Here is a 15884-nt window from a genome sequence, read left to right as displayed (position 1 = left end):
TAAATGCAAGTTGAATATTTCATCTTTATATCACAGTTGTGCATGGTTCTTTAAGACATTTTTAATGTAATAACTTAATTGACACATTCATAGATGGAGTTGGAATTCCCCTTGTGCACCTCAAATGTAGCTCATTTGAGGCATCATTTGAGGTCTGCACACAAGATTTCTAACCTGAAGGAGCGTCAGATACTGCTCAAATGGGCCAGAGGACGGGTGAAATTGAGGAATTTGAGCTGTCCTGTGTGTTCCACGAAGATCATCTTCATTGAGAAACACTTAATCAAAAGACACTCAGATCTAACAGTGAGTAATCTCACAACTGTCCCCCTAGCCCAATTCAAAAGCTTGTTTGTTGGTTTAAGAAAGATATTCTAATAGTTGTGTAATGTAAACATTTATTGTAACACATTGTTAATGTGTTACTACTTTATTACACTAATATTACAATGTCCTTACAATGTGTTTGTTTGTTTTTTATACAAAACTGTTTTTTTCTTTAGGTTTCAGTGGTTACACAAATGGTACAAGACCTCACTAGCTTACTAGGCTGAGGGAAACAAATCCTGCAATCCCAGTGGCCAGCACCTTGGGTGTCATTGAAAGTATGACTAGAGCAGACCAAGTGCCAGTTTCACAGCTTCTACAAGATAAGGATTTTAATTGATAGGTAAGTAAGCCAATCTGCAATCTTATTTGAACATGAGTATTTTTTAAAGAATGGAACTTTAAAAAAAATTTTTACAGGTGAACACATAGATCTGCCTGAGAACATTGGCCTAGACAGTGATCACTGGCCAGACGACTTACAGGATGAGTCTTTTATGATGCAGGCTGTTTATAAGCAGCACATACAGTACTGTACTACATGTAAAATACTACACAAAAATGTAAATGTAAAATATTTTATGATAATATTGATCGAGCAATTGATGTAAGTAAGTGAAAATATATGCGCAGAATTGAGAAAATAGTATTTATGGAGATCAGTTGTAGTCTATCACAGGGCAAACATGTGAATGTTCACGGTGCATTTTATGCAAACAACTCTAATCGTAGTTGTAACTCTATATTTACAGTAGGTATAATTGTCATTGCGTATATGCAGCATGAGTCAAATATGATCTTCTGTTATATTATGCACAGTGGTTGAGCTCTAGAAGATTGTGATGTTGTTTGCATGGAATGCACATTTTACTTTTGTGGTAAAGCCTGATTAAAATTAATTGTTGAAATAAATTGTTTTGTGTATCTTTTTTACATAACATTGGCCATTGCTAATGACACACAGTAACTAATCTAGCTACTTTCATTAAATATATCAATTTAAAGGTGCCATAGAATGTGAAATTGAATTTATCTTGGCATAGTTAAATAACAAGAGTTCAGTACATGGACATGACATACAGTGAGTCTCAAACACCATAGTTTTCTCTTTCTTATTTAAATCTCGTTTTTGAAAAACACCCCTGAAAAACGGGCGAATCTCCACATAACACCAACTGTGACGAAACCGATGGGATCATTAATATGTACGCCTCTAAAAATTTGCATATGCCAGCCCATGCTCAGTGCCAGGCGAAACTGCACAGCCGAATCATCAGAAGTTCTGCAGGTGAAGAAACAAGCAGGAGGAGGATCATAGGGAAAATGGCAGATCTATCTATAATCTATCTATCTATAATCGGATACCGCTACAGTTTAATTCGAAGTTGTTTAGTTGCTCTGCCCATTTCACCACGGACTGTTACAACAATATCAAGCAGCCAGGCTTCTCTCGGCGTCTCAAACGGACGAAGGGGGCAATTTCAACTAACGTTATATTCCCGCAAGCGGCAAGTAGGGATTTTATTAACGATAATTTACATTGTGTTATCTAGATCCAGCGCGATATTGTTTTTTCCTCGAGAGACATCATGGCTTGCAAACGAGCGAACGAAGCATGGCAGTTGCTCAGTGTTTGGTTGTACAAATGAACACAAAAATATTTTTTTGCTCCTTCATCCGAGCCTCTGGAGAACCAGTGGGTTATGTGAATTTCTGATGTGTAATTGTTCATATTCAGACAGATAATCTTTCTTTCAAAGTCGTTCAACACTGTTTATGCATCAGTATATCGCGTTGCAGTGATAAGATCTTCATTCACGCGATCAACAGGCTGTCATCTGCTCAGTGCTCATCACTGAAACCTTTTATGTGATGGGAATAGATCTAAATACTTTAAAAAAAACTTCTCATGATTCGTTAATCCCGATAGCTGTAATAGTAAAAACATATAAAAGCTGTAATAGTAAAAGTTTTCCAGATAGCTCTACATGTAATGCCAGATATTTCATATGCAAGCATGTCAGCCAATCACAGCAGTGGGCAACAACACTGAAGTCTCACAGCAGACACGCCCCTTCAAACAGAGTGTTCAAATCAATGGATGAAATCAGGCTAGGAAATATGCCTTTTATTTCTAAATTATAACAAATTTTGATCTAAAAAGCATACTAACATTATAAGGGCACCCCAGGAAACATTATAAAATAATAAAATAATCCATTCTATGGCACCTTTAAGCTAAAATTTAAGTCTATACTGAGCCTGATCTATTTATACCTGAGATTTTCTTAAAATGAAGTTAATACCTTTTAGAAAAATGGGTAAAACTCCCCCTGCTACCCTGATTTGCATTTGTATAGCTCACAGCATTTTCATTTACATGTTAAAGCCTCCCCTAGAATTAGGGGGAGGGGGGACATGGGGGGGGGGGGGGGGGGGCACGGGGGGGGCCACAGGGGGGGGGGGGGGCACAGGGGGGGGCCACGGGGGGGGGGGGGGGGGCGACTGCCAAGTAAGGCCCACGTCAATTTCCGACAATTCACGTCAGTTTTCGGTGTTGCCTGCAAATTGCTGTGACCTAAACTTAACCTAAACTTCCACGACAATCTACAGTACCGCTTACTGACGAAAATCCCACTTTTCATGCAGTGAATTCTGTGACTGTTGGGACAATGAAGCAGAACCACTGTTAGCAAATATTCTGCAAGTTCCCCAAAGGTTTTGTTGTCACATTTCAGTTTGTTGATGATAGCCACGCCATCAACAATTGATGCTGAAACCTGTGGAATTGTTTCAGCTGGGGTGACATTCTTCCAGTTAGGTATGCACCTTAGCACTTAAATTGTTGGTATTTGACAGATTTTTGGAACTCTCTCTCACTCTTTTGGGATTCCCGTGCGTACCCACTGGTACAAAAGTTGTGTGAAAAAGGTGCTGCAAAAGTTGTGAAAAAGGCGAAAAGTGCGTAAAAAAGCTCATTGGGTGATCGAGTGGGGTCACAGGCGTGACATCAGGGGGTCAGAACGCATTCGAGGCCCCCCGAGACCCATCGGTACTGGCTCAAGTACCAGAGTCAAGCTCAGAGAATTGTTGGATGAAATCTTTGTTAAATTTAGGAGGCCTGTAAATCAATGCACATAATACAGGACTCCGTATGTTGATTCTCATTAACTGTACTTCAAAGCTTGAATACACATCCGTTTGCAGTTGATTGTTTTTAAAATGATTTTTAAAAACAGTAGCAACACCCCCACCCTGACCGGAAAGTCTTGGAGTGATAAAAAAGGCACAATCCGGGGGAGAAAGTTCACCAAAAGATGAGAAATCATCCGGTTTCAGTCACAAATAGGAAGTCCAGTGAGTTTGTAGTGAAGTCATTTAAAATGAACGATTTATTATATAATGACCTCGTGTTTATCAAGGCCATCCTCAGTGTCTGAGATTCTAGTTTTTCATCATTTGGAGATGAAATCTTGATAGAACAGAGATTTAGCGGGTTTACTGACCGTAACTTTGCGACTGACTTGGAGGAAGACCGACAGGATGAAATTACTGGAATGACGTCATTGAACAGAGAAGTGAACTGTGCGTCTTTATAGAAACTGCGCCGGGATCCTTAGTGGACATAATCGAGGACGGCACTCAATTTTCAAGTGAGCACAGTAATTATAAATGTCCACAGGAAGATGATATGTTGAGTTCAGTTTATGCAGATCCAGAGATTGAGTAGAAGATAGCCATACTTGTGCAGATATGATAACCAAGAGTCGAAACAGCAGTGTAGAAAAGTACATTAAAACAGCTGTGACATGCCAGAGCAGTGAACAAGAAGGACAGCATCCTCTGTAGCGCCACCATCACCTGGTCTATGTCCTAACACACGTCTGTGAGGCCGCTGTTGTAAGGCCGCTGTGGTAATAGATGGCCGACGAGTAAATCGAGCGGTATCCACAGCTATCCGATCCTCCAGCCGAAAGGCAGTAGCATCCCAGTCCGCAGCAGGGTCTATGTGACTCTTCCGTGACAGGCCGATGGTAAGATAGATGAAGAGTATGCAGGTGGATCAGGAAATCCCGTGATTTACAGCCGATCATCCGGCGGAGGCGGCTGATTCAATATTGCACTCACAAGTCAAACTCTGCAAGCCAATGTTGATGGAGATGAAGTGTTGGCAGGAAGTTCGGGCGATCCCCGCGATTAACAGCTGATCGTCAAGCCGAGAGCTGCAGTTGATCACAACCCGCCGAAGTCCATCCTACACCAGCCAGTAAGTGCCAATCCTCATAGGAGGAAATATAATTTTGGCGGACGACAAGCCTTCAGGTAGAACAGGCGCTCCCTTGAATCCAAAACGGATAGCTCAAAATTATAATAAAGCTGCACGCACGTGAAACTGAGCTGGTAGAGCAGCGGCAGACAGACACGCCAGCGTACGCTCTAACGAGCTTTCCGGTGATATAAGACACAGTTTGATTGCACTTTGTTTTAATGAACAATAAAGAAATTCCTACAGGCAGCTTTAGCAAAATGATTCCCTGGCCTCATGACCTGAAACAGGCTCAACTATAACTCTTCTCTTTCCAGTTATGAAAAAGACACAGTAAAGTCTTTTCCTAGCATATGCTTGTCTCAAAGATTAAAGCAGCACTCAGTAGCTTCGGGATTTCTTCGCTGTATTCTCGCAGGTTTCTCTAGAGCTCCCCCCACAGCTTCGGAATAGATATTTGACAACACTGTTGTAAAAACTCGTTGGTGATTCTCGGACACCAGAGGCTATAGATCAACGACATCAAAGCAGACGGGACATTATTTAAAACGTCTTCTTTCGGGTTCGGACAGCTTGAGGGAGCGCAATAATGACAGCATTTTAGCAGATTTCTTTTGGCCGTAAAGCAATTGTTTACATCGCGAGACCTGATATCACGCGAGACTTCCGGACGCGGCGGCCCGCCAGCTCAAAGTTGCAAGTGCGTATTTTCCGCTCACGGGCACCAGGGGGTGCGAAACGACCACCATTCAACCCGAAATAAGTAATATAACCATTCCAATGACTCCGAAGCTGTTCAGTTAAGGTAAAAAAAGTTACTTAGTTCACCTTTAAGCCATGCAGGTCCAAGTGCACACGGTCAGTACAGTGAAACTGCGAATGGCTCATTAAATCAGTTATGGTTCCTTTGATCGCTCCACCCGCTACTTGGATAACTGTGACAATTCCAGAGCTAATACATGCAAACGAGCGCTGACCCGGCCCCCCTCGTGGGGTCGGGGACGCGTGCATTTATCAGATCCATAACCCATAACTTTGGTGACTATAGATAACCTCGGGCCGATCGCGCGCCCTCCGCGGCGGCGGCGACTCATTCGAATGTCTGCCCTATCAACTTTCAATGGTACATTCGGCGCCTACCATGGTGACCACGGGTAACGGGGAATCAGGGTTCGATTCCGGAGAGGGAGCCTGAGAAACGGCTACCACATCCAAGGAAGGCAGCAGGCGCGCAAATTACCCATTTCCGACATGGAGAGGTAGTGAAGAAAAATAACAATACAGGTCTCTTTCATTTATCAAATACTCACCTTTAATTTAATACAAAACAAATGAAAATAGCTTCAGATTTGACTGATTTACAGAGATTTTGGTGAAAACAATTTCACAACAAAGCTTTGAATGACCTCGACAAGGCCTATTTGACCTCTGTTCTCTCGGGCCCCGAACAATGCACAATAGTGAGCTTTGGCTCATGTGAAACTGCACAACACGAGCTTTCCGGTGATATAAGACACAGTTTGATTGGACGTTGTTTTAATGAACAATAAAGAAATTCCTACAGGCAGCTTTAGCAAAATGATTCCCTGTTATCGTGACCTGAAACAGGCTCAACTATAACTCTTCTCTGTGTGTTGAAACAACACATGTTGTCATAAAGATGCTCTCCTTGTTTGTTATAAAACTGTTTCAAGAGTTGACCTGCAATTGACCTGCAGTGTTAAATTAATTAGTTGGAACGTAAAGGGATTAAATCGAGTGAAAAGTATAAAAATATTTAAATATATTTTTAAAAAGTATAAAAATATAAAATTTATTTAAGTTGAAGGGAGATATATGCTTTTTGCAGGAAACCCACCTTAAGAACTCCAGCCATAAAAGCTTGATGAGGTCATGGGTGGGACAGGTGTTCCACTCTGGATTTAATTGTAAAGCTAGAGGTACAGCCATTTTAATTAACAAGAATACTCCATTTAATCCTTCTAAAGTCATTTCAGACCCCAATGGTAGATATGTGATCGTTTCAGGCACTCTTTATGGTAATCAAGTTGCTTTACCAAGTGTTTATGCCCCTAATTGGGATAATCCAGACTTTTTTTGTAAAACTTTTTTCTAATTTTCCAGACCTGAATCTTTACCAATTGATTATGGGTGGTGACTTAAATTGTGTCGTGAATACTGCATTAGATAGGTCATCCCCCAGACCAGCTACCCTGTCCCAATCCTCCAAAACAATTAACTCCTTTTTGGAGTGGTACGGTATAACTGATATATGGCCTCATTTGAATCCCACTTCTAAAACGTTCTCTTTTTTATTCGTGTACGTCATCTCACAAGCAAACACCGGTCACTCATCATCAGGCAATCACCGTGATCTGATATATGAATCTGTCAATAATAATAATATATCATCATCATAGTATTATTAATGTTGACCTGGTTTGACTAATTTTTATGTGATAGCCCTATAGTCTAATACAGGCCCTAAAAACATGACATGCTCTGGTAACCCCTCTGTTTCGGTATATGTAATACCTTCTTCAGACAGGCTTGTAAATAAATGTAAACAAAAAAGATAAATAAAGGGAAATATATTATATTTATATAATAAGAATATATTTTATAATATATACAATATATTTTTCTAATTAATCGGTCTTAAATAGTGTTCTTTTTGAAATTCGATACTACAGAGCGATCATCGTGTCTGCACATTCAACAAGTGAAGTGTGTGAGAGTGAGCGCGCGCATTGCGCGCCCCTTAAATAGACTGCCGTTGAATTATTTTTTTTATTTTTTTCGAAAACCGGCTAAACTAAGCTTTAAACAGTCAAAACAAAAATCCAAGTCGGCGAATTGTTAGTAAATAAGTGAAAGGACAGATGTATACAATGATTTTTGTGAAAAAAGTTCAAATTAAAGAGTTAAACGATGTTTTAGTGTAATTAGGTCACTCTCTCCTCCGCACATGGTCGAGCAAGAGTGGAGAGACAATGAAACAACAGAGTCCACGAGGAAAAATGGCGATATAAAATCGAGTTCTTGTTACATTCGCATGGGAATGGTATGTACATGTAGCCAGGGTTGTGCCTAATCATGCTGGTGTGAACATATTTTTGTATCTGTGTTGTGCATGTTGTTATTCATTTTTAAAGTACTCAACTCATGGCGACGACATCGGATGACGTCACGACCATCGTTCGTCGTGTCGAATGTGGTTTTCCTCGTCATGAGGGAAAATATTTATTTTAGATCAAAATATCGAGTTTTAATGCCTCAAATCATGCTATACATATCCTTAACATCTCAATCAATTAATACTCGGGTAAGATGGATCATATTTTTAATTCTGGATGTAGTTTTTAATTTTTAATGTGTTCCTCAGAAGGAAAATAGTTAATTTAAAATCAACCAAATGAATGTTCATGCCAAAAACGGCTTGTATGTGTAGGCAATGTTGTATTTAACTGATATTCAGATGGGATGAGTTATATTTTTAACTTTAAATGTGGTTTTTGATTGTTCAAAGATGAGATATGCAAAGCTCTGATGGGGACGATATCGTATGACGTCATAACAATCGTTCGTCGTGTGAAATGTTTATTTCCCACAACAATCCTAGTCCTTTTTAAAGGAAAATGAAGATTATATGAAAATGTAAGATTGAAGAGCACTTAAAGTTCCTTCATCTGTGAAGATACTACTTGAAAACAGCGTAGAAAATATTGCAAAACCATAAGACATGTAGAAGGAGTAAAATAAATACAATTTTATAAGAAAGAGAATCCTTGTAGTATTTTTTATGTAAGGATTCATTCTGTAAAATATTTTAATGTAAGGATCAAATATAAGTGTCCAGAAAATGAAAAACGAGACTTTTTAAGCTTTTAAATGCAATCTTTTTATTATATGATCAAAGAACACAAAATTAGTTTTTAACCACATGAATTATGTTCTCAGGATTTTAAATAACATGAATTATGTTCTCAGGATTTTTAAACTACATGAATTGTGTTTTCTTAATTAATTAATTAATTTAATAATTAAATTACATTACACCACTCAAAAGGGGGTAAGATGACCCGGGGAACCCAACGGCGGGCTTGTATGAGTCTGGGGAGAACCGTAAAGTTTGCAAAATTCAAAATATAGAACAATATTACAAGAGAGTGAATATAAAATTCAGGAAAAGGGTTAAGAGAACCCGGGCTATGATCCGAAGGGTTCTGTGAGCCGGGGTTAGTTAGCTCAGGGTTCGAGTGGTTAAGTTTAGGGCAGTGTAAGGGGTACGCCTATTGAGGTTACGCCACCGCGGTCACCAACGGGTAGGTTTAGGGCTATGTTGTGCTCGTGTTGGTAGGCTCTTACTCTCAGTTCATTATTGGTCTGGCCTACATACTGTTTTCGACATATGAGACAGTATATGAGATAAATACAGTTTACACTCATGTGACAGAGTATGAAACATCTTGAAAACCTGGCCATTAAATCTATTCTTCACCCATCTTGATGGGGTGAAATACTTGCGCTTGCCCACCTTTAGGTGAAGGTGTCGAGAGCTTGCTCTGCACTAAAACATCTGAAATATTTGTGTTTCTCCTATAGGCCGCGATGGGTTTATGGTGTTGTAGGAAGTTCGTGGAAGTCAAGAACTTTGATAAATTAGATTTATCGGCCCGGTTGAGCGGTGTACTAAAACACGAAAAATGTGCCACCAAAGGAATAATTTTATTCCTGTTCGTCGTGTCCGGGGCGGGAGGTTTAGGTGTGTCACATGATTTAAGTGCATTTCTCAGGAAAGAGCGTGAATATCCACGCTGTATCAAAGCAAGGCCTTGAAAAGAGTGTTTGTTGCCGATGCTGCCTCTCCATCTCCATATCAGCAAAAATGCTGTACAGCAACTAAACCAGCAGCACTTCCATTTTTCAGCGCCGAAAGCGGACCTTTTCACTGACGTAATGATGCAATAAGGTGCACTTGCTAGCCTGTTCCATTTACGTGTTCTCCGAATGCTCAATAATCAATAATTTGGCACAAAATATTGATTTAAAAAAGTTTATTGATTTAAAAACAATTATATTGCCTGAGTGATCAGAACTGTGTCCATGGCAACGCTCTGTTTTCATGGCAACGGTGTGTTATACTTCGTCTATTATCAAGAAATAACACACCGGATTTCAATCAAGCCATGTAATAATTTAAGCACTATTTGTTAAAGACTTGTCCTATCTCACAAACAAGATTTTTTTAATTTCCCCAACTAGGCCTTTTTTTACCCTATTGAGCAAAATTATCCCTTCCAGTCTTTCTCTCCACATTTTGAACATAATGTATGTGTGTGCTTTCGGCATATGTATTTATATTCAACACAAGTGAAGCTGGCATTTTTCGCATTGACACTTTTTATTTAGAAAAAATAATTGTCAAATTGACCCACAACATAATAGGAGTGTTAAGCTTATTGACTGGTAGCATTCTAGCTGTTAAAACACATGCAATGGTAAATATGTGATCAACAAAACAAGGCTATATGAAGTAAAAACTACAAGGTGAATCACCAGTAAAAGGGAACAGCTTTAAATCCCCCCTCTGCAAATCAGTTGAGCCAATATGTTTAATAGTTTAACAAACATTAAATAAATGGCAAAACTGAAATTATGCTTAGACCTTCCTCTCTTCTTCATGTTGTACAGGCTCGGCTGTGCCATCAGTGCCAGCACTGCAGCGGGACTATGGAGGAGGACACTCGGCCAGACTTTAGAGGACGATGTTGAGGAGGATTACTCTCTTCCTTCGACAACACAACCGCTTCTCTCACCAATATTCGAGACCTCAAACACAACTTCAAAGGAGGAGTTCCATGTATAATGTTCCCTCACGCTCTTTCTCTAGAGTCTAGACAACAAAAATGTATGTATAATGGGGGGGTACAATGTTGAGATACATTGATATCTCAATTGACAGGCAAGTGACGTTTCCTTGAGAAAATGACAGAGCCGAGGAAAGGCCTCAAAGGTTCACACACAGTGGGTCTCATTCATGAAACACGAGCAGAACGAATTTTTGTGTAAATCGTGTGTAAAGTGGTTCTGGCGTAAATTTTCGGATTCATTAAAATGTTTGTATTTCCCAAATGTTAGTTGGTACGAAAGAAATCTACACCTGGTCCCAGCCACGCGTAAATAGTGCGTTTAACATCCGAACGTTTTGCTCATTAATAAGGCTGCCTTTTTATTCACCGTAATCGGTTACATATTTACACAGCATTTTGAAAAAAAGATTATATATGTGACCCGTCACGGAAACCAGGGACACAAGTCGGCAGCACAACTTTCGAGCAAAATGAGAAAGAAGCGTTTTTTTTCAAAATTGGTGATTTTCGTTTTTTTGCAGAATCTGTTAGTTGAGATCACGAAGAAGCCTCTCCATGTTTGAGACAGCAGTATTGGTATATTTAAAAGCGTACATTTTGATGTTGAAATCGGCTTGTTTTTCGGAGATTCTAGCACGCAGTAGGGGCGTGTCATTGTCGGTGTGTATGTCCATACTGAATAAGCCGGCGTGGCTACTTATTATGCAGCGCTCTGGCCGGCTCTATCTGATTTCAAAATTCAATGAAGATGGATGCCAATAACATAATGATGTCCAGCAATCGATTTAAATAGTAGCTTACATAGGGTTTAATTTGTCGTTTAATGAGATGTAGCCTAATACAGATCTAATGTAGATCCGACTATATAATTAAAGTGTGTATGAATGGTACAGTGGTAGAGCATTCGCCAGCCGTGTCAGAGGTTGAGAGTTCGAATCCGCCCCTGTATAAGTTTTTTTTTTTCGTATAGTTTTTTTTCTCTCATCAAAACGATTATGTTCATCAGTGGTTGTATATCAGGCAGGGACACGCAAACGTTTGAATTATTTTGTTATTTCAACAGAACGAATAGAGCGTATCCGCAAAGCAACGGATAGAAGCGCGCGTTGAGTGAAGACAATGCAGTGTGCGCGTGAACCATACAAGTAAACACTGTATCTGCGCCACTGATCGCCGCGGCAACGAGCACGTCACTTGATTAAAAAAAAAAACACATTACAGCGCTAGTATCTTATTTAAAAAACGAACGAAATGAATGCTCTGCCAGTTAACGGCAGATGTTTTATTTAGAGAATTTGTAGAATTGGTACATTTAGGGGGGAGGGGGAGACGGGGGAGCTTTACAGGGGGGTATGACTTATCTAAATGAGATGTAAATGAGCCTCTATTGTCACTCCCAGCCGGACAGAGAGGTGAGAACTTGCCAATCTTTAGAAGCAGATTTCTACCATTTCAGTTTTGTTGAGTGCCTACCTTCAAATGGCCACAACTTCTCCAAATATTATCAGATTTCCATGTGTTACACATCGTTGGAAAGCTTGAATACTACACTTTCAGAATATGTGAATAACTCAAAATGCCCCAGAACCGACTTGTGTCCTTACTTTCCGTGACTGGTCACATATAGTAATTACATACGGTTTTTCTTTTTACTTTTATTACGAGAGCCAGTAATAGCATCTGCAAACGGAACACAAGTCCGCAAGTCTTTTTTTATTTATTTATTTATATATATATTATAATTATATTAATATATTATATATATTTTTTTTATTTTATTTTATTTTATTTTTTATATTCAAGCTGTTTATTTATTTATTTATTTATTTATTTTTTACAAGTCCGCAAGTTACAAGTGTTGCAGTCAAGCTTCATGTCGAACCATTTTCTTTTCACTTCTGGGACTGTTCGATTAAAAGATGAAACTCCAATAACTGCATCTGTAATATGCTGCCAAGCATTTTTACCTAAAGCATTTAGGTATTACCTAAAAAATCCTTTTTTTTAGGACCTGATACACGCTTGAAAATAAAATGTGGCGTTTTGAATGAACTTCTGATAATAAAACTTCAATTTCAATCTGAGAAATGTCTCTTCTTCATTCGCTTTTGAGAAGACATGTTGAAATCCTTCGATTGGTGTCATAATATGATGCCCATATATAGTTGTCAGTCGGTTTTAATGGGCGGGATTTATGGTAATTAAGAATGAGCGTGCACGCGCGTCCCATTTACGACTGATTGGAATTCATTAACCCACACACACATTTCACTATCAAATCTGACGTTTACGAAGTATTTGTGAATCAGGAGAAGAATTTTCGGGAATGTCTCTTTACTCGCAAATCACTCACATATTTACTCGTATATTTACGAATGTTTCATGAATGAGACCCAATGAGTCTTCACTTGAGAGAGGGGGATATGTCTCTTTTATTATGTGTATACCTTTGGCATTACACTTTGACAATGAGTAATATCTGGCAAGGAACAGTTCTCAGGGGTGAATGGGTAGTCTAGTTTGAGCTGATAGCAAGCCAACAGTAACTCAAATAACCACTTGTTATAGCCTAGGTGCGTTAAAAAGCATCTCTGAATGTACAACACATCTACATTGAAGAAGATGGGCCACTACAACAGTAGATCGTACTAGATGTCACTCCTGCAAGCTTAAACAAGGACACTGAGGGTAAAATTTGCATAGGCTCAGCAAAATTGGTCAATAAAAGATTGGCCAAATGATGCCTTGTCTAATGACTCTCGCTTTCTCTAGTTACATTCTGATTGTGGGTCAGAGTTTTGTGTAAAAGCCATAAAAGTGTGGATCCATCATGTCTTCAGTGAAAGGCCTGAATCTAGGCTATATATTACCCTATCACTGAAGTAAATGTGATCATGTTGAAAAGAGAGCCAGGCCTATGAGTCAGCAGCAAATCTGCCCTCTTTGGTGAGACCAGGGTAAAAATGCATTTTTTGAGATTTGGTTGAGATTTTTATTGTGGTCTCAACCAAAAAATGTAAGGGCAGTGCTTTAAACATATAAACACCATAAACTGCGCTTTCGCTCTCGTCCGTCTTGCGCCAGTCCAAGGATTTCACCTCTAGCGGCGCAATACGAATGCCCCCGGCCGTCCCTCTCAATCATGGCCCCGGCTTCCAGAAACCCACAAAATAGAACCGGAGTCCTAGTCCATTTGTCCTAGCTGCGGTATTCAGCGGCGACGTGCGGCCTGCTTTGAACACTCTAATTTTTCAAAGTAAACGCTTCGGGCCCCGAGAAACCGAATAGATTATACTAATTCTTTTGAACGCTAATTAAGAAAATGTGCATTGTCCCTTTCAAAATAAAATAAAAGGTGTCCCTTTTACAATTTAAAATTTTGAAAACAGGGTAACAATGTTTCCCCTGGGCAGAATTTTAACCTCGTCTTAACTTTAAAATAAACTAAACTACATAAAACATCTCTCATTACAAGTGATTTTTTAACCCTCACAAACTACATTTCCCATAACTCACTGCCCGGACTCATCAGCGCATTCACCTGTGTGTCATTACCTTGTTTAACTCACACTATAATAGCCTGGTTTACACACTCACTCACTGTGAAGTCTTGCTTTATTCATACTGCATTTCTGAGCGGTCTGTTTTCTCGTCTCTCTGTGTTTGGATTTAATGCTCGGTTCACTGGATTACCCTTTTTGCCTCTGACCCTCACCTGTTTTGTTTGCCTGATAGATTAGACTGCCTTCCTGTGGTTGATTTTTGCCTGTGAATTGGATTACGTGTTTGGATTTCCCTTCTAAATAAAACCACATTTGGATTTAACATGAGGTAAGTTCAGCATTTTGATTGGTCTATTTATAAAGAAATTAAATAATTACACCGTTACAATTCAGAATTTCCAAATTGGTTACTCTAGTAATTTAAGTATCTTAATATTTTTTTTCTTTTTGATACTCCATTTAACTGACAGTTAAAATATCTTCTATGCAGAGACAAGAGCGAAATTCATAATTCTTATTTAAGACTTGTAGTACCAACAATTATTGTGTATATTTAAACTCATAATGATCAATTTAACAAACATGAAAAACAATGTTTTACCAGTTATTCTACAGATGTTGCAACTGTTAAACATTATTATTGTACTTATTATTTTTATTTTATTTTTTTTATTTTATTTTTTTTTAGCAAAGTCAACAGTTCACATTCAACCTAGCAGAAAATCCACTACTCAAAGAAAGGTATGTTTCTGCTCAACCTATTCTGAAATATTTTATTTAAATATTTTAACACTTTCGTGTAACACACAAATAATTAATGTAGTGGCAATCTCATTTCAAAATGCACAAATGTTTAAATGTTATTGTATGTTTGTTGGAAAATTGTAGATGTTTAAATCATGGACCAGCCCTAGATTTTAAGATTGTGAGCTTTGGCTGTCCATGTTAAAGAAAGGCCTTGAAATGTATAAAGTTTATTGTGATGCAGCTACTGAATGAGTTAATCATTTGTATTGTAATCTTTTTATCAGGTGTGCACAGAGTCTGGATTATTGGTGACAGTTACATTAGACGTGGCCAACAGCGAGCAAGAGAGACCATGGGCACCAATCTTGGAGTGGCTTCCCAGGTCCAGTGGTTTGGCAGGAGAGGCATGTGTTGGGGAGACCTCCCACTCCACTCCACCCCACCCCACCCCACTCCACCCCACTCACTGTTGATGTTCTTGTATATAGTTGTAAATGTTTAAATTGTTGTATATAGTTGTTAAAATTGTTGTAGTTAGTTGTTGTATATAGTAGTTGTTGTTTAAATTGTATATAGTTGTTGTTTTAGTTGTATATAGTTGTCAAATATAGAAATATTTAATAAAAAAATTTTTTTTAAATGGATATACAGTTTATATTAAATAATTAAGGGGCAAAGACAAAACCAGTTCAATTTAATTGAAGGATTGTGGGTGAATTGAGAGCGTGAAAGATACACAAATGCATCCTTTCCTGTATATGGGATATTTTCTGAACGAAGGACTTGGTTGGTCCTTGGTTGAAATTCCGAGGATCCTCGACATTGGAACAGACGGATGTCGATGACATAGCATCCTCGAAATTCTGGCTTCCAAGGATCCTTCCTTGACATTGAGAAACGCCTCGTAAATGTAATCTTTATTGAGGCTTGGTGTGCATTCAAGTGTTCTGTAAAGGTGACAAAATCATCAGGATGATTACATAGAATGTAATCATCAGGGGTCTCATTTATAAAACTGTGCGTAGGAACCTTACTAAAAGTGTACGTGCGCCCGAAAGCCAAAAATGGCGTACGCAAAAAAATATTCAGACTTATACTACAGGGCCGTTGAATGCTTGAATCTGATTGGTTGAAGAACGTTCTAGGTGTGCATTATTTTCAGGGAAA

At 38.8% G+C, this 15884-nt stretch overlaps 1 long non-coding RNA gene across 1 annotated transcript; it reads left to right on the top strand.

Annotated features, from left to right (window-relative positions):
• Positions 1-10295: 10295 nt before the first annotated feature.
• LOC311081890 lies at positions 10296-15164 on the top strand. Its single transcript, XR_014606047.1, has 4 exons — positions 10296-10505; positions 14203-14298; positions 14659-14711; positions 15002-15164. It is a non-coding gene; the product is annotated as an uncharacterized lncRNA (long non-coding RNA).
• The last annotated feature ends 720 nt before the right edge of the window (positions 15165-15884 follow it).

Source organism: Abramis brama (genome assembly GCF_963993115.1).
Source record: "Abramis brama genome assembly, chromosome: 4".
Lineage (NCBI taxonomy): Eukaryota > Metazoa > Chordata > Actinopteri > Cypriniformes > Leuciscidae > Abramis > Abramis brama.
The sequence above is the reverse complement of the archived record's forward strand: the minus strand, read 5'-3'. Positions and strand labels throughout refer to the sequence as shown.